This window comes from Trichosurus vulpecula, chromosome 4, assembly GCF_011100635.1.
Source record: "Trichosurus vulpecula isolate mTriVul1 chromosome 4, mTriVul1.pri, whole genome shotgun sequence".
NCBI classification, from domain to species: Eukaryota; Metazoa; Chordata; class Mammalia; order Diprotodontia; family Phalangeridae; genus Trichosurus; species Trichosurus vulpecula.
In genome coordinates this window covers 40340114-40361828 of record NC_050576.1, presented here as the reverse complement: position 1 = coordinate 40361828, position 21715 = coordinate 40340114, and positions in this window count along the sequence as shown.

Sequence of the window (21715 nt, the reverse complement as noted above, 5' to 3'; positions counted from 1 at the left end):
ATTCACCGCCCTTTCCTTCCTTAGAAATCAAATTTGCTGTTGTCCCTTTGTTTTTCCCCTGGACATCTATCTCAGCCCCTGGTCCTGCTTTGTCTCCGTCTCCCTCTTGTTGAAACCTTTAGATCCAAAGATGATGCTTTGCTGTAAAAAAAAAAAAAAAAAAAAAAAAGAATATTGACTCTTCTAGACAACATCTCATCATCTTGAGGGGATCAAAGATAAATACTTACTGAGCAGCTACTGTGTGCGTAGGTTTGTGACATCCAGTATATTCCCTGTGTACAATTAGGTTGCAGCTTACAAGGTGTATGACCCAGGACAAGTCATTTAAGCTCCCTCTGCCTCACTTTCTTCATCTGTAAAATGGGGATAATTAGAACACATGGTTCGTAGGCATGTTGCGAGGATCAAATGAGATAATCTTCATAAAATCCTTCGTAATCACATGTAAATGTTGGCCACGATGAAGATGAAGGCATATATTTGAGATTTGGAGGTACCCTTTTTTTACTTCACTTCCTAGGGTCAAGTTTTATTTAGGGACATGTTCTCTCCTTGAGGAAAATTATCTTTCTTTTCACTATTTTCTGTCATTTAATTTTTGGTCGGTATTGGTTTGTTGGAATTTAATTTATTACTATTATTTGCAGCATTTTAAATATTGCTGCTGTTTGAGGTCTACATTTTCTATAGACCTACATTTTATCATTGGGTGGTCTAGGATAAATGCATATTTGTGCATTTAAAAGCATTATTCTGAGGAGTCCATAGGTTTTTACCAGATTGTCAGAGGGATACATGAAGTACAAAAGGTTAAGAACCCCTGGGCTAGAAAGAGAAATAGATTTGTCTTAATTGCTGGGACTATTAGCAAGGGGCTCAGGATGAATAAAAGAGCTTGTATTTGTGCACATTGTTACAGCTCCCCCCAAAGAAGGGCGAGTAAGTGAATCCAGACCACACTGGGACATAGGAAGAACCTGGAGTTTTCTGGTAGAAGAAAGTTTGGTGAGTGAGTGCGAGACTGCCTCCTGGCCCCTCTCCTCCTCCCCCACCAGTGGGAAATGTCAGATCCTCAGGAACAGAGGAGCTGGGAATAACCATGCCAGAGTAGAGCCAGAGAGAGACAGTGTCTGGGTCTGGGCTCCTCCTCCCAATCCCCAACCAAAGCGACAATGAGAATCTGGATGGATAGCTAGCTACCCTCTTCTAAGCTATCATTCTCTCATCTTGAAATGACCCTTCTCACACTCATTTGGTGACCGAACTTTTTAGAAATGTCCGTCATTCATAAGAAATTGTTTCATTTCTGAATACAGCTCTATATGGGATATTCATATAAATACCAAGAGCTACTTTGTTTAAGAAAAAAGGAAAAAAGTTGACAGAGACAGTTTAAAAAGGAATCAAATGCAAAAGGACAGTCACACACTTTTCCCCTATTTTAAAAACATCACAGGTCTTTAGGGAAAATCACTAGGTTTTTCAAATGTGGTACTAGCTACAAATGTTTCACAAGTCACAGGGATCCTGAACTCTCTCCTTCAGGTTATGTTGGAGGCGAACAGAGGGAGAAGGCCTCAGTCTTCAGCCTATGATGCAGCTGTCCCTCCTTTTTGGGATTCACTAAGTCTGTCCTCCAGAGCCTTGATTTGCTTTTAAAGCTACTGCCTTTCATTTTCGAGTCCTCCTCTTGGTAATTGTTCCTGTTCCTGAAGAGAAACATATAGAATTTAAGAGCATGGAACCAAAAGTGACCACACAGAATTCTGGGAATACTGTCCACCTGATCCAAGTAAGCAGATCTCTAGAGCCTCTAAATGACCTGTAGAATGTTTGCCCAAGGCTACAGACTGGAGTGAAAAGAGCTGGAGGAGGGGCCAGAGTGGCAGCTTCTGCCACCAGTTTCCTGGGGGCACAAAGGGTTAGAGTATGGTATGAGGAGGGGCAGAAGGCAGTCAGCTGAGAAGCCAAGTCAGAAGTGCACAGGGTGAGCATCCACACCAGCATCTGCAATAGCTAATGGGCCTGTGGCCTCTGACAAGAGCAGCTGGTATAGAACAGAATACAGGCTGTTCTTCTCCTTTTGGAAGAAGGGCTGGCTATTCTAAATCCAGAGGCATATGTCTCTCAGGGTGTTAAGAAAAAAAGGGGTAGGAGTTAGAAACCATAAGCAGTTTGAGTGGGGCAAATTTCCAAGCCAGGAGAGTCTGAAAGGCCGAAGAAACGAAGGCTTGGAGAGCGCTCAGCGTGCGGAGCTGCTCCAGACAGCACCAAAGTGGAAGTGGCTGGCCGGGAAACCCATGTGGGAGACAGGCTGGGATAAAGCTGGGCACCCAAAACTGGTGGAGATCCCCAGGCCTCCCAACACAAGACGGCAGTCTGTGGAAGCAATGAGAGGCAGCGCAATGCCACTGGCCGTGAGACATCAACTCCTGAGGCTTACAGTCCAAAGGTATGAAATGTGGCTTCTTGATCTTCCGGGAGACATAATGTCCAGGTAAACAGCTCTAATCCCTCCCCTCCCCACCCAGAGAATTCCTTGGAAAAAAAAAAAACACTAGAATAGAGGAGACAGAAGTTGGGCTTCAGTGGCAGAGTAGTGGGAGTTCCTGAGTCCCAGAGGGGCAGAGCCAGCAGGGTTCAACACCAGGAGCCCAGATGTACTCTTGCTCCCCCAGGGGAAGTGCCAGACACCAGCTCAAACAACAAACAGCTGAGACCATTGCTGAAGAGCAACAGTGCTGGAGAGCAATCCTAGGGGAACAGACCTCAGGCAGCCAGACCCCTCCCCCACACCTCAGGAAACTGAAGGCTATAATCCACAAAGCCAACAACTAAACTCACAATCCCCAGAATAAGAAAGCTGGGACAGACAGCCCTGAGCCCCAAAAGCAGAAATTTATTGTAAAGCCAGGAAAAGGCTAACCAACATGAAGCACACAAAAAAACTGAGGACCATTAATTCTTTTTATGGAGACAGGCATGATCAAAATACCAATTTGGAAGAAGATAGCAATGACATTATACCCACATCTGATACCTCAAAAGGTAGTGTGAACTGGTCTCAAGCCCAAAAAGCATTACTGGAAGAGCTAAAGGAGGATTTTAAAAACCAAATTAGGGATGTAAAAGAAAAAATGGAAAAAAATGGAAAAAATGGAAAAAAAATCCACTGACGAAATCAAGTCCCTAAAGAACAAGATTGGCAAAATGGCTATGGAGAGTCAGAATCTAAATAGAGAAAATGACACCCTGAGAGGTAAAATCAACCAATTGGAAAAGGAGTCTCAAAAGCAAAATGAAGACAGTAACTCATTAAAAATTAGAGTTGAGCAAGTGGAAGCTAATGACTCTATGAGGCATCAAGAAGTAGTAAAACAAAATATAAAGAATGAAAAAATAGAAAAAAATGTGAAATATCTGATTGGGAAAACAACTGACCTGGAAAATAGATCCAGGAGAGACAATTTAAGAGTTATTGGTCTACCGGAAATCCATGATGAAAAAAAGAGCCTTGACAGTATCTTCGAAGAAATTATCAAAGATAACTGCCCAGAGGTCCTAGAACCAGAGGGCAAAATAGTCATTGAAAGAATTCACCGATCACCCCCTGAAAGAGATCCCAAACTGAAAACACCAAGAAATATTATAGCCAAATTTCAGAATTACGAAGTCAAGGAGAAAATACTGCAAGCAGCCAAAAAGAAGCAATTCAAATATCGAAATAAGGGAATTCCAGACCTTCCTGATGAAAAGGCCAGAACTCAATGGAAAATTTGATCTCCAAATACAAAACTCAAGAGAGACATAAAAAGGTAACCAGGGGGAAAACCCCCCACAAACCTTATTAATCAATGAGGGCAAATTATTTGCATCTTCATATAGGATTATATCATCTTATGTATGTTTTATATATATACATATATGTCAGTCTTGAGAATAGTACAGCTATTATGACAATTGAAAGGGATACACATAGACTGTGAATGTATAAAATAACTGATACGAGGATAAAAAACATAATTAAGAGATGTAAAGGGAGGGCTTTGAGAGAAGAGGTAGTAGAAAAGGGTAAATTACATCAAATGAAAAGGCACAAAACACATTTTAGTAGAGGGAAAGAAGGGAGGGAGAAGAGCAGTATTTGAGCTTTACTGTCACCAGATGTGGTTCAAGAAGGGAATAACATACCCTGATAAGTATGGAAATCTAACTCATCCTACAGGAAGTAGGAAGGGAAAGGGGGAAAAAGGGGAGGCAGGTGGTCAAAAGGGAGGGGAGAAGTAGCAAGTGGGAAATGGTTAGACAAGGGAGGGGAATGAAGAGGGAGGGTAAACTGAGGAAGGCAGCGGACAAAAGCAAAACTTTGTTGAGGAGTAGAAGGTGATAGGGAGAAATAAAAGCATAAAGAGGGGGAAATAGGATGGAGAAAAAGACACAGATAGAAATCATAACTGTGAATGTGAATGGGATGAACTCTCCCATAAAATGGAAGCAGATAGCAGAACGGATTAAAAACCATAATCCTACAACATGCTGTTTACAAGAAACACATTTGAAATAGGGGGATACACACAGGGTAAAGGTAAAAGGCTGGAGTAAAATATATTGCACCTCAGCTAAAGTAAAAAAAGCAGGTGTAGCAATCCTAATCTCAGACAAAGCAAAAGTAAAGATAGATTTAATTAAAAGAGATAAGGAAGGACACTACAACCTGCTAAAAGGCACCATAAACAATGAAGCAATATCATTGTTTAACATATATGCCCCAAGTGGTATGGCATACAAATTCTTAGAGGAGAGGTTAAGGGAGTTACAGGAAGAAGTAGACAGCAAAAGTATAATGTTGGGAGACCTCAACCTTCCCCTTTCTGAACTTGATAAATCTAACCTCAAAATAAATAAGAAAGAAGTTAAGGAAGTGAACAGAATTTTAGAAAAGGCAGATATGATAGACCTCTGGAGAAAACTGAATGGGGATAAAAAGGAATATACTTTCTTCTCAGCGGTACATGGCACATACTCAAAACTGACCATGTACTAGGGCATAAAAACCTCACAATCCAGTGCATAAAGGCAGAAGTAGTCAAAGCATCCTTTTCAGATCATGATGCAATAAAAATTATTTGTAACAAAGAACCATGGAAAAAATAAGCTAAAAATTAATTGGAAACTAAATAATCTAATACGAAAGAATGAGTGGGCCAAAGAACAAATTAGAGAAACAATTAATAACTTCATTCAAGAGAATGACAATAATGAGACAACATACCAAAACTTATGGGATGCAGCAAAAGCAGTTCTTAGGGGAAGTTTTATATCTCTAAATGCTTACATGAATAAAATAGGGAAAAAGGAGATCAATGATTTAGGCATACAACTGAAAAAGCTAGGAAAAGAACAAATTGAAAATTCACAATTAAATACTAAATTAGAAATACTGAAAATCAAAGGAGAGATTAATAAAATTGAAACCAAGAAAACTATTGAATTAATAAACAAAACAAAGAGCTGGTTTTATGAAAAAAAAACAATAAAATTGATAAACCTTTGGTCAATTTGATTAAAAAAAGAAAGAAGAAAATCAAATTACCAGCATCAAAAATAAAAAGAGTGAGTTCACCTCTAATGAAGAGGAAATCAAAACAATAATTAGGAATTATTTTGCCCAATTGTGTGCCCATAAATTTGACAACCTTAGAGATATGGATGAATATCTACAAAAACATAAATTGCCCAGGTTAACAGAAAAGGAAGTAAAATTTCTAGATAACCCCATCTCAGAAAAGGAAATTGAGCAAGCCATCAATGAACTCCCTAGGAAGAAATCCCCAGGGCCAGATGGTTTTACATGTGAATTCTATCAAACATTTAAGAACAATTAATTCCTATGCTTTGTAGACTATTTGGGAAAATAGGTGAAGAAGGAGTCCTATCAAATTCTTTTTATGATATATACATTTACTTGTATAAACTTGGTATATATACATACTGTATACTTATAAATAATATAGTGTATATATATTCTATATAGCCTATGAAGTATGTATGTATGTATTGTGTGTGTGTGTGTGTGTATACATTTGAAGGGAAATAATTGCAGTTAAAAATTAAATATTCCTTGAAATTGATCATTTAATCTGGTTACAGATAATGGCTTTCAAAACCCAAAGTGACCTCAAAGAATTTTTTTTATGAAATCCTGCAATTGAATAGATCTGGGGAGAGTCTGGTGCAGGGAGACCAAATATGGTCTAGGGAGAATTCCTGGTACATAAACCAATCATTTCTCAACAAAAATAATAGGATGCTTTAACCATGTCATTACATATGCTGTGTAGCAGGGCATTTGATCTTTTGTAAGGGAAATAGAAACAATTTAAGCAGTGATAAAAAATGTATTATAATTTTAAAAAGACAATAAGCAAAATTTTAAAAATAAGCTTGTTGATAAAAGGAGTATTTAAAAATGAAGAAGTAATGAAAAGGGGAAGTAAGGAAAAGAACTGGCAATTCTGAAATAACAAAGTTTATTTCTAATAAAAATGGACTGATAATCATATAGTAGGAAAGGCTGAAACAGTAGTTGATGAAATCCAAACTGAATTTGTTTCATTAACTAACCTAGGGTTTGGAAGAGTTGAAGGTCACCCAAAGGGCAAGCAGAAGCACATGATGGGTGTGAGTAGGTACCTCACTCACTATGATTTGCTCAAGACAACCAGGATAAAGGATGGTCTTAATCAAAGAAGTTTGATAGGAAAAGATCATGTGGAAAGAGTGAACAGTTACCAGTAGACTCTTCACATACTCCATTAGTGTCTTTGTCAAGAAAAGTTAAGGAAGGTGCTCACTATGTTGGGTGGCTCCTCTATGAATGATTTATATGAGACCATTGTCAAGAGTCAACTCAGATGAGAGGGAATGGGTTAGACTATCTCTGGGGTCCCTTCAAGCTCCAAAATTCTTTTAATCTTTTCTTTATATAGCATTTTAAAGATTAGAAACTACTTCTTATACATCAATTCATGGATTATGTACCTGGAGTTTCAGAGCCAGGATCCTCACTTGCTCTGCTATTAACTGTTTCCTTTCTGCTTCCATCTTTTCAGTCAGTTGCTTTATATGCTCCTGGTGGCTTTTTTCCTTCTGCTCCATCATCTCCTGGGTCTTCTTTTGCATTTCCTCTAGCTTTGCAGCAGCCTCTGCAGCCTGAGCTTTCACAGGCTCCACTGAAGATAATGAAAAATTGGGGAAAATTAAAGAGAGGTGAAGGATTACTGGTTTGCAGGGCAACATTCTGCTCTGGGAATTGTTATCTCAACTTAATGAGTTAACTTCTTGGTGTTGATTACAGACATTCTCCAAGAAATCAACCAACAAAAAAGTGAACATATAAAGTTTTGCTAACAAGAAAGACCTCTTTCTGGATACTAATGGTCAAATCATGTTAAAGTAACTTGTGAAGGTCTTGTCAGATGACCTAGGACTACGTTCTTGGACTTCTCACCTTCAATATCCTTTTCCTTTGCTGAGAGTGACTGGTCTGCCTGCAGTATTGCATCAACTGTATCTTCCTTGGACTTCAGGTATTCCTGCAGTCTCCTCAGCCTGGCAATGGGAAGACAGTGAATTAGCAAAAGGAAATGAAGTTGTAGAGCAGTAACTGAATGTTGCCAATATTTCTGTAGGATACCCTGTGGGATGTGCCCTTAAAGATGGCAAAGCCAGCAGAACTTATTTCTCTCCTAATGGGAGACAGTGCCATAATGAATATAGTGCTAGACTTGGAGACAGACAGACTTGAGTTGGAATCCCACCTCAAAAAGTTATTGGCTCTGTGACCTTGGGCAAGTCCCTTCCCTTCTACCCTCAGTGATCTCATCTGTGAAGTGAGGGAAGGTGGTTTTGGACTCAATGACATCTTAACTTCTTCCCAGTTCCAAATTAATGATCCCATAACAATATAGCCCATTTCTGTGTGCATGCCATACATGTCTGTGTAGTTAGTAACTACTCAACTTTGCTTTCATTTTCAGTGTTCCTCTTCCTTCTGCACAAAATTTCTTTTTAGTAAACTTATGAAAACCTGGAAAAGCTGACGTCTCAGTAGCACAACGTAGCTAGCACAGACAATGGCTGAAAGAGTTTTTCAGCCCATTTTATTTGTCTTTGGAAGGGGCTGCATGGCTGGGGCTATGAATATGTTGTATATGCTGAGAATAAAAAAGAGGCATAATTGAGATAAGTTGTCATTGGATCATGGACTCCTAGATTTGGAGCTGGAAGGACCTTGGACTTGGTCAACGCTTTCATTTTATAGATAATTAAATTGAGGCCCAGACAGGGGAAGTCATTCCTCTACATCACATAGGTGGTGAATGACAGAGGAGTGGTTTACATTCAGGGCCTCTGACTCCAAAGCTGCTTGTCATGGACTGGAGGTAAGACCAGGTATGTATTTATTTGTTTTTTTTTTTTTGGTGGGGGAGAGGCAAAAGGGAAGGCAGGAACTAGACCTGTAATTTCATTGGCCTGGGAACTCTCAACAGAGACTCTCTCTCCCTTGGTGCAGACAGGCATCCTGCTGCATAACTTGGGAGTCTTAAAGAGCTGTCTGGGACACAGGGCTTGAGTGATCTGCCAGTATGTGTCAGACGAAGGCCCTGAGCCCAGGTCTCCCTGGCTCTGAGACAGCTCCATCTCCTTTCTGTGTGCTGCCATGACCCAAGCTCAGTTTGGAGCTCCCATGGCTAAGCCATGTTTGTTTTCAGTTGTACATTTCTCTGAATACATGCTTTAAGTTGCCTCTCCTACAGAAATCCTGATTTGTAGTGGCTTGCAGCCTGCTCACACCCTTCATGTGGTTCCTTATTACTCTGTCCATGATAATTAACTCCCATTCTTCCAAAAGTACTGTTCCATGATTTGTAGTTACTTACAAATCATCAGAAAAATATTGGTGTTCAAAAGAGTATTCTTTCAGGAAGGACCCTGGAGTAATGCAAAGAACTTTCCTTTTCCCCTAAAACAATACAGACCATTATACTTTTCCTGTTCATTTCCAAGTCCAGCTCACGTCCATTGACAGCATCTATCCAAGATCAGTGATGATTGGATGTCTTTCATCTGCTTGGTTTTTCCTGTGTGGCTATTTAGGTCAAACCCTTGGGTGACTTTCAGGCTCCTTTGGGTGGCCCTACAGTGTTGTGTAGGATTGAGGCAAACAGAAGTGTCTGGCAGGCCTCATCCTCTGCAGGGGATCCCTCTTCCATTTAGAACAGGGATGCACTTTTGTGTGTCCTGGACTCCTGGTAACAGCTGGTGAAGTCTATGGACCTTTCCTCAGATAATGCTTTTAAAGACATAAACTGCACACATTACAAAAGAAGCCAATAATATGAGATACAGTGATCAAAATATTTTCCCATCAGGTTCACAGGGTCCTCCGAGCTCCTTTATGGACCCCAGGTTAAGAAGCCCTGATTCAGCCTCTGTCCTGGGCACCCTCCAGGACACCTTCAGTGAGCATAGATCTGTTTGTATACCTCAACATTAATAATTAGAAGGTTGCTTTTATAGAGCGCCTACTTTGTGCCAGGCTCTGTGCAAGAGCTTTCTAAATCTCATTTGGTCTTTACAGCAACCCTGAGAAGGAGGTACTATTACTATCTTTATTTTATGGGGGAAGAAACTGGGGCAGGCAGAGAGGTTCAGTGACTTACCCAGGATGACACAGCTAGTCCGTGTCTGGAGCTACATTCAAACTCAGGTCTCCCTGACTCTAGGTCCAGGGCCCCTTGCACTGTGGCACCCCCTAGGGTCCGTATCTCCATTCTCTCCCTCACTGTTCCTGTTGGTTAATCGCTGACTGGGGAGAGGGCACCTGGACTCTGACATCTGAATTGCCCTCTAGTGCCCTCTCATGGCAAACAGGAGACAGCACTGAGGAGGGAAAGAAAACCCTCTGTCTTGTTCTGGGTTTGAGCTCTGCCCCTTACTTCCCACCGTGACTTTGGGCAAAGCTCCTAAACTCTTTAGTTCTCAGTTTCCCTTTTTGTAAAACCAGGATGATGCCTAATTTATTTATTTGTCAGAGTGATTTTTTTTGGCTCAAATTAAAGAATATTTTGGAGCGCAATAGTTAGCATTTCTATAGGGCTTTAAGGCATGCAAAGAGCTTAATTAAATTGTCTCATTTGATCATCATAATGATGCTACTACCATCATCCTCATTTTACAGATGAGGAAATGGAGGATGAGAAGGCAAGTAACTTACCCAGGATCCTATAGCTAGTAAGGGGTTCTTCAGAGGGCTCAAACTCAAGGCTTTTGACTCCAAGTCTAGTACTCTGGACTGTGACCCTGCTGCCTCAAGAACATGAGCCACCCAAATTTTAAAGTTAGAGCCACCTGGTCAGTGTTCTTGGCCTAATTGTCTCATTCTCCTCCTTTCCTGTTCTGAAAAACAGCTGATGGTACAATGGAGAGAGTGCTGGGCCCAGAACTCGGGAAGACCTGAGTTCAAATGCAGCCTCAGACACTTCTTATCCTGGGCACGTCATTTCACCTCTGCTTGCCTTAGTTTCCCCATCTGTAAAAATGGGGACAAAAATAGCACCTGCCTCCCAGGGTTGTTTTGAGGAAAAATGTGTTATTTTAAAGTGTTTTACAAACCTCAAAATGCTATAGGAACACTAGCTATTTTACAGACATGCTAGTTCTTATTCCCCAAACAAAGAACTTGATGATTCAGTTTTAAATTCTCTGACTACAATAATCTAAAGCAGTTTTCTTATGGACAGCCTTGGGAGAGTTGCTTTGGCTTTCGGACACATGTTGTCACAACACCTTGTCCAGCCCCTCCGCACCAGCCAAGGCCTTTTTACTGTTTAAAGACCTTTTTGTATCTGCACAGCTAAGCACAGTGCCTGGCATACAGTAGGTGCTTAATAAATATTAATGATTTTTTGATTGAGAGCACAAGCATTCTTAACGTTTTTTTGTGTCTTAGACCCCTTGGACTCTCTGGGGAAGCCTATAGATTCCTTCACATAAGAATGTTTTCTGATGAGCAAAACAAAATGGGATTTGAAAGGAGACCAATTCTATTGAAATAAAAATGTAATTTTTTCCCATCCAACATCAAAAACCCCTAAAATCCCCCATGAAACCTTTGGGTGCCTGTAGACCCCAGATTAAGAATCTCTCCGAGTGAGAACCCTAACGTCCAAAACTGTAGTAAGGATTTGGTTAGGTGAGAGCAAGAAAATAAGGCAGAAGAGAGGAAACATCCCTTCAATCCCTAAGGTTGTAAAAAAGGAGGGGAGAGGAGGCCAGATCACAAGCAGTCCCCGAAGCAGAGAGAAGAGGTAGTGCTTTGCCTGCAGCCGGCATTTGATACTGTCCTCTGACTCCTTCAGGATTTAAACTTGGCTGATCCAGTTCAGTCTTATCTTGGTGCTGGTCATTTTCCAGGAAACTCTGCCTTACCCTTTAATCAGCCAGTGCTTATTGTGCGGACCACTGGGCTGAGAGCTAGGGATACCAAGGGCAGTGAAAGCAGCCCCAGCCTTTGAGCATCTTGAGGTTTAGCCGAGGTTTAGTGAGAAGATAAAACAGACAGAGACTTTGGAGAGGAGGCAGTGAAGATTAAGAGGACCAGCAAAGGCGTCCTGTAGCAGTGGCCCTGGAGCCTCGCCGGGCAGGTGAGTGGGGAATCCTCGGCCTGCGGGACCTGAGAGAGGACACTCCAGCTCCTGAGCCAAGCAGCGCAAAGTTGCGGAATGGAGCGGCCGATGAAGGTGAGCCGGGAGCCCCGATTCGCCTTCCTGCTCCCTGGCTCTCAAACAGGGAATAAAGGTGCTCTCTACTAGAATAGAAGAAAGCCACCATGGGAGAGGAAAGATGGGACAAATCCTTACCTGGTCTCGCTTACTCTGTTTCCTCTTCTCTGGCTTTCCTTCCCTACTCCTTGACTGTTGGTTTTTATTCTGATGTCTCTGCTTCTGAGCCCTGGGGCCTTCTGAGCCCCGGGGCTTTCATGATGTATTTAAAGATTTAAAAAAAAAAAAGCAACTGGAACAAAGGAATCAAACAGGAAATGAAATAGAAAGAAAGGAGCTTTCCCTTTGAGTCAGCGAACTGAGAAGCTGTAAAAGTAGGTGGGGGTGGGGGATGTGGTTGGGGAAGGGGATGCTGAGGGCAGGCTCTTTGGAACCAGTCTTTCTCTGGCTTGCAAAATTTCAGGAAGGATAGTGTGGAAAATATTATACTATTTTATATCGTTTCTAATTTCAACCAGACCCAGAGCCTGAATTAATGAGTAACTGGATGAAGATCCAGGACCTGGGCTTCTTTGTTCTCTCTAAAAGTTTGCTCAGGCAATACCCTTACCTCTGTCAACAAGGCCAGATCATTAAGGACATTACCCTAATCCCAAGAGAGATCACCTTGCTTAATATTCTACAGGTATATACTATGTTATGGAATGTAATGAGACACAGAGACGCTGGGCTGTAGTTTCAACTGACTTTTGTCAACATCCTTTACAACTCTGTTCCATTAAGGAAAATCCTCTTCTTGTATCATGGTTAAACATACGTGGGGGTCATAAAAGATGAGGTAATACAGGCTTGCTAGTTCTGCTAAAATAACGTATATAAGTTTTCTCATTGCTTTGTTCAGGCAGTCAGAGTTTATACTTTGACTCCTTGTACGTACAAGTAAGCTAGCTTCGCTATGCTTTAAGGTGTGGAAAATATTATACTATTTTATATCATTTTTGTAATTTCAATAAGACTCAGGGCCTGAACTACTTAACCAGAAGAAAAGCCTGATCCTAACAGTCTCTTTGTTCTCTGAGTAAGCTCAGAGATATCTCTATCTTATATCAACAAAATCCAGATGGAGCATTCCTTGCTCTGTCCATGGCCATTGAGGGTGAAAACCTTGACCCCAGACACTATCTTGAATTATGTGAATTTTCCTTATCTTAATATTTTATGGGCATATACTATGTTGTGGAATGTTAATGGCAAATTAAACACAGAGATCCTGGGTTGTAATTCCAATTGACACTTTGTCAACTATCTAATTTGTTGTATTTACAATCTATTCCATTAAGGAAAATCCTCTTGTTGTATCATGGTTAAACATACATGGGGGTCATAAAAATGAGGCCATACAGGCTTGCTAGCTCTGCTAAAATAACGTATATAAGTTTTCTCATTGCTTTGTTCAGCCAGCCAGAGTTTATACTCTGACTCCTTGTACGTACAAGTAAGCTAGCTCCGCTATGCTTTAAGGGAAAAATAATAAACAACATGGATTTTTCTATCACCTAGCTCTGTTGTTTCCTTCAACCAAATTTTCAGGTTTAACAAAGGGAAAATAATAAACAACATGGATTTTTCTGTCACCTAGCTCTGTTGTTTCCTTCAACCAAATTTTCAGGTTTAACAATAGGGAACATTGGCTGACCTAAAACAAATTCACACATAGCTTTGAGAGGGTGTGCTTTTCAAGATTTCTGGTTTTTGGACTTAATTTCCAACATAAGACAACACAATTGAAGGATGTTGTCCATTTGTACCATCTGGATCGGATCCCTTGCTCTCTTACTCATTTCTGGGACCAAAAAACACCACTGCACCATCAAAGTACCCCAGTGTCTACTGAGTTGCCGTATCTAAAAATTTTGAGTTTTAAGGGATTTTTTTGACGTGGTTGTTTCCTGGCATGTTGAATCGGTGTAAATCAAGAGGCCTAATAATATTGGGGTTGGAGCTGAGGAGAGGAGGAGAGTCATACCTGATAGAGTCTAATCTGACTGATAGTTTGAGGGAGAAGAGGAAGTGGCTGAGAAGGGGGGTGCCTGGCCTGGTTGATGATGAGGAGGAAGAAGATGGAGGGCTTATACTGTGACCAGAGAAGAGGGGCTTGGATTGAGGGGGTAGGAGGGCTCAGTCTAAATCAGGAAGGGGCATGGTTTTGATGAGGGTTTGGGGTGAGAGTTGCTCGACACCCCAAAGTACCGACACACTGGGTCCTGCTGAAAGAATTCGACTCAAGCTTTTTCAGCCAAGGGAAAAGATAAAGTTTATTAAGAGTTAGCCAAATAGGCCTGCCCCAAGAGATCCCACCCCTTGTGAGGCCTGTAAGGAAAGCAGGCCAGACAAATCTGAGCTAGATTGGATTTGACCAACTTCATGGAGGCAAAATGGAGATTATATACACAAAGATTGTGGGAGGGATTGAGGGGTGGTCTGGGGTGATGGAAATGACAGACAATAAAGGGTTAGGGTAACAGAGCTAGGGTATAGATATTTTGATCAGGATTAAGGATGGGAAACAGGATTAAGGGTGGGAAACAGCTGGACAATAGAGGATTGGGCAAGGTAGGCATTTGGTCCTAATGGTTATAGCCTCAGGCCAAGGCCAGATCAAGTGGGAAGATTCAAGGAGAGTTCAAGGGTTCAAGGGGTTCCCAGAGACTGTGCCCTCATCAGTTTGATGGGGGGAAGGGGTGTAATGTGACCTGAGGACTGAGCCTTGGTGGTGTGGGCCAAGAAAAGGGCAAACTAGGAAAGTGATAAAGCAGAAGGCACTACCGTGGAATGTCTTTTAGGGGAGACAGGGCATAAAAGATCGCTCAAAAGGAAAAGAGGTGGAAAGTTTGAGCAATATTGGAGAGTATTCCTTGAGAAAAAGGCAGAGCTAAAGGGGGCTGGAGAATCACAGCCTGCTTAAAATTTAAAGGGATCTCAGAAGGCATCTGAGTCAGCTGTGTGGCTGTGATAGAGCCCTGGGTCCAGATTCAGAAGATGTGGGTTTAAATCTGACCTCAGACACTTTCTGCCTGTATGAACCCGGGCAAGTCACTTAACCTCTGTTTGCCTTCATCCACTGGAGAAAAAAATGTCAAATCATTTCAGTATCTTTGCCAAGAAAACCCCATGAACAACATGGTCCCCAGGATCCTGAAGAGTTGGACATGACTGAACAACAACAGAAAACTAAATAGTCTAACCTGATGAACCCCTCCTCCCTATCTCCAACACACCTGAAAATGATAACCCAGTCTTTGAAGAGAAAACTCACAAGCTTTGCTGGGAGCAGGCAATTCCACTTTGGGGCAGTTCTAATTATTAGGATGTGTTCTCTTACACTGAGCCAAAATCTACCCTTGTCAACTTCCTCCCATTACTTTACTTGCAATTGTACTGTCTGGGGCCAAGTAGAAAAGGATAGATCAGCAGAGATGGGGAGATTAGCCACAGAATAATTGATTGTCATGTGTTTCCCATAGCAAGGGAGATATGAATTTGAGTTCTATTCCCAGAGCAAGTGTTGTACCAGAAGCGAGCGAGACACACCACAGAGTATAAGTTTTAAGTGGAGAATTTATTAGCCGGCGGCCATCGGGGTACGGCACCACAAATCAATGGCAAATGTGTTGGGGTGATGGCTTGGCTTATATAGGATATGGGGGTACAGAATAGGGGGGAAGAGGAACAAAGGTCCTGGCTGATCAAAAGATTCAGTCAGGTTATCGTACTAGTGGGATAATCTCATTTACATTCCTTGGTGGAGTCCCAGAGTCCCAGGGATATCTCCCAGGAAGGGTCTGTCAAGTTATCTCTCAGTGGGATGGTCCTATCTATTGACATTCCAGGAAGGAACCAAGGAGTCTCAGGGATATCTGCTAGACAGGATCTGCCAGGTTATCTCTCAGTGGGATGGTCCTATCTATTGCCATTTCAGGAAGGAGCCATGGAGTCCCAGGGGGTTTGCTAAATACCAAAGATATCTGAATCCATTCTTTCTGGGGGGGCTTGTCAGTAGCTAGGGGTTACTCAGGGGTTCCTAATTTTCCTTGTATTACACAAGAAGTGGCAATGGTGCAGGGGTGAGGTAGGGGTGGCGGTGGAGTGCAAATGCAGATGGCAGATGGAGTAGTTTTTGGTTTTCTGCTGCAGGGACCCCAGTGGTCCAGGCCCTGAGGTATTTGCAAAAGAAGCAGAAATAGCACTAAAAGGAGAACACAGCTTGGAAAATCTGCTGGTCCAGATCAAGGGCACATTGGAGATCTGTGCTGGAGGCAGCCTCAAGGGACCTCCCCCTGGACAAAGTGTATGAAGGAAGGGAAGGGTCTTTGGGGTCACAGTATCAGAGGTGCAGAGCTGGAAGGGGCCTTAAAGGCCATCAAGTCTATGAAGAAAAAGAGATGCAGGGAGGTTATGTGATGCTCTCAGGGACACACAGAGAGCAAAATTCTCAAAACCAGGTCTTCCTAATTCCATGTGCAGGGCTCACCACTACCATAAGCTGTTACAATCCATATAATGAAAATGTTTCACTCTTGTGATTTGGCTACTCTGATTAATCACAGGAGTAACTGACAGCCACATTCTCAGACTAACATAACGTGGAGTAGAAGCAATAATCCTGAGCATACTCCAGGCTAGCAGTAGGTAAGATACATGGCCATTAGCAGACAGGCAGCCAGGGGACAGCAACCAGGAACAGGACACTTTTCCACTTTTAAAGAAATGTAAACACTTTTAATGCTAGAGCATTTGGTGTCCAAGATATTTGTTGTGGAGTAATTTAATTCACAAGTATTACAGTGTAAGATCTAAGCCTTTGCTGGACCCTCCATCGCCTGACTGTCTCTCCTGCTCCCTCTCCTCATCTCTGCCCTTTGACTTACCTGTTTTTCTTCAACTCTCAGCTAAACTTAAGTGAGAAACTTTTCTGGATCCTTTCAATGCTAGTGACTTTCTTCTAATCATTATCTCCAATGTATCTTGTATAGATCTCATTTGTACACAGTTGTTTGCATGTTGTCTCCCCCTTTAGACTGTGAGCTCCTTGAGAGCAGGGATTGAATTTTCCTTTCTTTGTCTCCTCAGCACTTAGCAGAGTTTCCAGCACATAGTAGGCGCTTGTTAAATGCTTGTTGGCTGACTGGAAGGAAACAGTAAATCAGGGGTCTACTCTTAAACCTTTATTAGGTCTCAGACATGCCCTGAAGCAGCTCTAACCCTGTGCCAGAGTGTGCTCCACAATTAGTCTCCTGGAGGCCAGGACTCCTCTTCCCTGTGTTCTTTCCTGCCAGCCTGTTCATCAAGTGGGTTTTTCTAGTACTGTACAAATCAACAACAGCTACCACCACCACTAGCTTGGTAATGGAAGTAAGAACCCGTAGGGCTCGCTGGTTTACCGTCAGCTCTCCATTCCTGTTTTCTACCAGACATATGGGGGCCTCCATTGCACTGCTGATGCCATGGTCACCTGTAAATGCAGAGGAGTCCCTTAGACAGAAATCAAGATGCAGAGTTCACATAATCCTCAATTGAGACTGCCTAGGTGAGTCAGATATTAGTGACAGCAGAAGAGAGGATGCTCTTCACTTGTGGAATTTTATTTTTAGGAACACAGAATTGGCAATGGCAGATAATGATGATGATATTAATGGCAATGATAATACTTACCTTTATGTAGTGCCGTAATAGTTACAATGCACTTTGCAAATATTATCTAATCCTCAGACAAGTCTGGGAGGTAAGAACAATTGTTATCCCCATTCTTACAGATCAGGAAACTGAGGCAGTTTCCAGGGTTTAAACACAGGTTTTCCTGATTCCTGGCCCAGCTCTCTATCCACTGCACCACTGAGCTGTCTTGACCAGATGTCCTGACACTTCATTCTTGATCCCTAGGGCTGTCACATAGGAAAAATATTCCCAGTCTTTGAAAGTCCCACCCTGCAAGTTTCTACCTGCTACAATAATCATGTCCTTTTTCGTTATGTTGGCCCAGGTCCACAGTGGCCATGGCCATGAGTGGTGTGAGGGAAGGATAATATGGGATAGTGTCTGGGGCAAATACTTTGAGATAGTTTATTTATTAGTGCCTGGTGTTAGACCCTTCCCTTCTAAAAGGTGCCTTAGCTACTTTGGGGTGATTTCTGTCCATCTCTCCCTTCCCCTACTCCACTTAGGCTTCTGATTACTGCTTCAGTTTTTCTTTATTGACTCCTGTTTTTTCTTCTCAATTTGTGGACACCAAGGAGCTCTTTTGTTTGACTGTGGCGTGGCACTGTCCTTAATCATTGGCGTCATGCACAGTGGACAGAGAGTTGGTTTGTGAGTCAGGAAGACATAGATTACATACTGTCACTTACATAACCTATTTGTGTTTCCCCAGGTAAGTCATATAACCTGCCAATGGTCCATGGATCTCTAAGGCTATCAATTGTAGAAAAGTTGTAGGCCCTTATTGGTAGAGGGAGTTTCATTCCTAGGAGATTATTACACCAAGAAATCTTAGGTCCTGACCAAAAAAAGTCATTGATGGAAGTTACCCCCTTTCCAGATAGGGAACAGAGACCCCAAATTCTGACCTCTTGACAGGAATCCAGAACCAAGCCCTCTGTGGCTTCTCAGACAAGACTGAGACTCTGGCCACCTTAGTCCCTCCAGGGGAGGACTCTGGGCCAGACTCCAGGCCCAGAGCCCCAGTTGAACCAGACCCTTACAGAAGTAGCTGATCTGTAATAAACTTTATAGTCCTTTCTGGGATCCAGGACATGAGGCCAAGACTGGGGACAGTTTCCCTTGCTGCCTCCCAGGGTCACCAGGGATTCTTTCTGCCTGGTGTGTAGATGTTTGCCCTGGGCTTCTGGTCCAATGTATCTAGCCTGGGGATCTTTACTCCTGGGAACATCTCAGAACTTGGACTAAGTCAGCCTTTACTATGTCAAACCTGGAGCCCAGGCTACCCCCTATATCAGCCCTGACCTCGTAAGATAGAGTTCTCATCAGATAATATGGAGCAGGGCAGGGAGACTTTCCCCATTTCTCTTGGATTTTAAATAACCAGCATTTGGATATTCAGGTCAGGAGAGGACAAGGAAAAGTGACAAGATGTGCCATCCCCTAACATGGGACTTGTTGAGGCCATGGGGCAAGTTGGCTATAGGGCTGGACCTGGAGTCAGGAGGAGCTGGGCTCCCATCCTGTCAGACACACATCCAGCTGGGTGACCATGGACTTAATGTCTCTGTACCTCGGGTTCCTCCTCTGTTCAATGGGCACAGTAGCAAAGTGCCTACTTCACTGCGTGGTTGTGTGGCTTAAATGAGATAATTTCTCTCAAGCACTTAGTGAACCTTACAGGGTAATTCAGATGCCAGCTACAAGAATGGTTTAACCTGGACGAGAGAAGCCCAAAGGAGACATAAAATGTGTCTCCAATTAGCTGTAGGGGTATCATGTGGAAACGGCATTAAATACTCTCTTACTGGTCCCAGAAGTCTTAAATGCATGCAGTTCTCAAACTGTATGTTGAGGCCCCCGGAGTCTGCAGACTATTCACAAGGGCATCGTGTGATGTTTTAGTTTTCAAGGTAAATATAGGACTGTTCAACAGCTGTCAGATACTGGGTTAACTGCTTCCTAGAGACAGCTCACAGATTCAGTGTTAGATCATACAATATTCCTTTCATTGCCATTTTGGAATGTTTGAGATGAGTCTTTTCACTTCTGCTTTTGGCAAGAATAGTAAGTTCTTGTTTCATCATCATGTCTTGGTGAAGCTGGGGTTTTGGCAGTTGTTGAGTTAAAAAGCAAGCCCTGAACAAAAATCACCTTGGAACAGGAAATGGGAGTGGGTGGGTACAGTGTCCAATTGGATTCCAAGGTCTGAGAAATTGAGTTGTGCCCAACAGGCACATACATCCCATTAGTAATTGTGGCTATTTAAGAATGAAATTTTAGAAAGTTCTTTCCTTTATATTTATGTGTATTAATTTTTGGAGTGGTTACTAAGTTGTTAGGACATAAATACTTATTACAGTATTTAATAAACAGGACTCTTAGGTATTTCTTCTGTCACTGGGCTGCTATGAAAAAACACTGAGACACTAAGGGTTCTGTGAAGTGAGCAAGTCTGGGAACCTCTGAGTTAGAAGTTTCAGAGCCATATTCAGGTTTGTCATGAAGTGTATAACTACACACATTTCTGCATTGATTAGTTAAGCAAGAGCTCTCTTTGCTTAGAGGTTGTAAAGACACAGTTTGCAAGGTCAGTTTATATGTCTGGGAAACACAGTATGTTGGATATCTGCTGGACAACAGTAGAGAGGGGATTTTGGGACCCCTGACTAAGAACCTGTAAGGGCAAGCAAAGTGGGACTTCTTGTTGTCTTTTGTTTTGGAGTGCTTCTCAGCACTGGGGCAATCAAGTGCCTTTGATTGAGTCTTGCCTTTGTTTGTAGGAAAGCCCCCACTCTTTTGCTAGTTAGGGCACAAGAGGTGTGAAACTATCCAGAGGTGTGATGACCTCAGGCCCTGAAAAAGGGTATATGTATACTCAGAGGATAACCATGGAACTCAGAATCAAGAATTGAGAGAAGAGGGCTCTCAAAACTGCAAGAGGAGAGGTTTTGTTTGGGGGCTCACTCACTGGAAGAGTGTTCATGTGAAGACTCTGGGTAGCTGTTAAGGAGGCCTCTGGCTTTGAAAACCCAGATGTTGGTGCTTCTCTCTCTGATAACTGTATATATTGCTAGAGACAGACAGCTAGAAGCCTGTCTGCTGATTTGTGTTATTTTGCTCTGTTTATATAATTTATGCTTGTAATTTCTGTTTGTGTTTTCTCTGAAAGTTCAGGATGCTGACTTTTTCCCTGAACTAAGTGAATGATACATGCATGTTTGATTAAAGTGAAATTGTAAACCCCTTAAAGTTGCTTTCCTTAGAAAAGCAGATCAAAGAACCTGTGCTAGCAGCCCTCCTGTGTGCTGATGTTGTTGGTCTTATACACCCACAGTAGCAGCAAGTAACATTGTTGTTACAGAACCCTGCCCCTCCCCCCCCCCAAAAAGAAATGGGATTGAGAGCTGGAAGAGATTCAAGAGATCATCTAGGTCAGCCTGCTGGGGGGGGGGGGGACTGAGTTGAGGGAGGGGGAAACTGAGGCAGAGAAGGTTAAGTGATTTATCCAAGGCATTTGAGCTCAGGTCTTCTGACAACAAACCCAATACACTTTCTGTTGATCACACATTAATATTTCTACTTCAAAATATAATTGGGGGTCTGAAATCAGGAACTATTCCACTTGAACTTTCAAAAATCTTAAGAAGTGCAGGGACACATTTTGTCCTCTCTGAAGAGGGGCCAAGGAACTTGTCTTCCATGGTCATCAGAACACATTTAGAGTTAAGATGCCAGTTTAAATCTAGTCTTCTGTGTGACTTTGGGCAAATCACTGTGTATCTTTGTGCCTCAGTGTTCATGATATTAATAGCTAGCATTTACATAGAACTTTGAGCTTTCCAAAGAGTTTTACTCATTTGATCCTCATACCAAGGCTGTGAAGTAGGTACTATTACCATCCCCATTTTATGGAAGAGGAAACTGAGACAAAGAGAGGTACAGTGACTTTCTTAGAGTCCTACAGCCTGTAACTATCTGAAACCATATTTGAACTCCAGTCCTGTCCCACCCATTGTACCACCAAGGAGTCATGTGTAAGCTGAGGCAGTTAGATTCCATGACTGTCCAGGTTCCTTCAAGCTCTGAATGCTCTGAGCCATCCAAAGGAAGGGGAGAACTCAAGCCTTCTGTCTTCCAGACCATTTGCCTTAAAGAAAAGAAGTCTTTCACTTAGTGGAATGAAGCCTCATCTCACTAACACTGAGGAA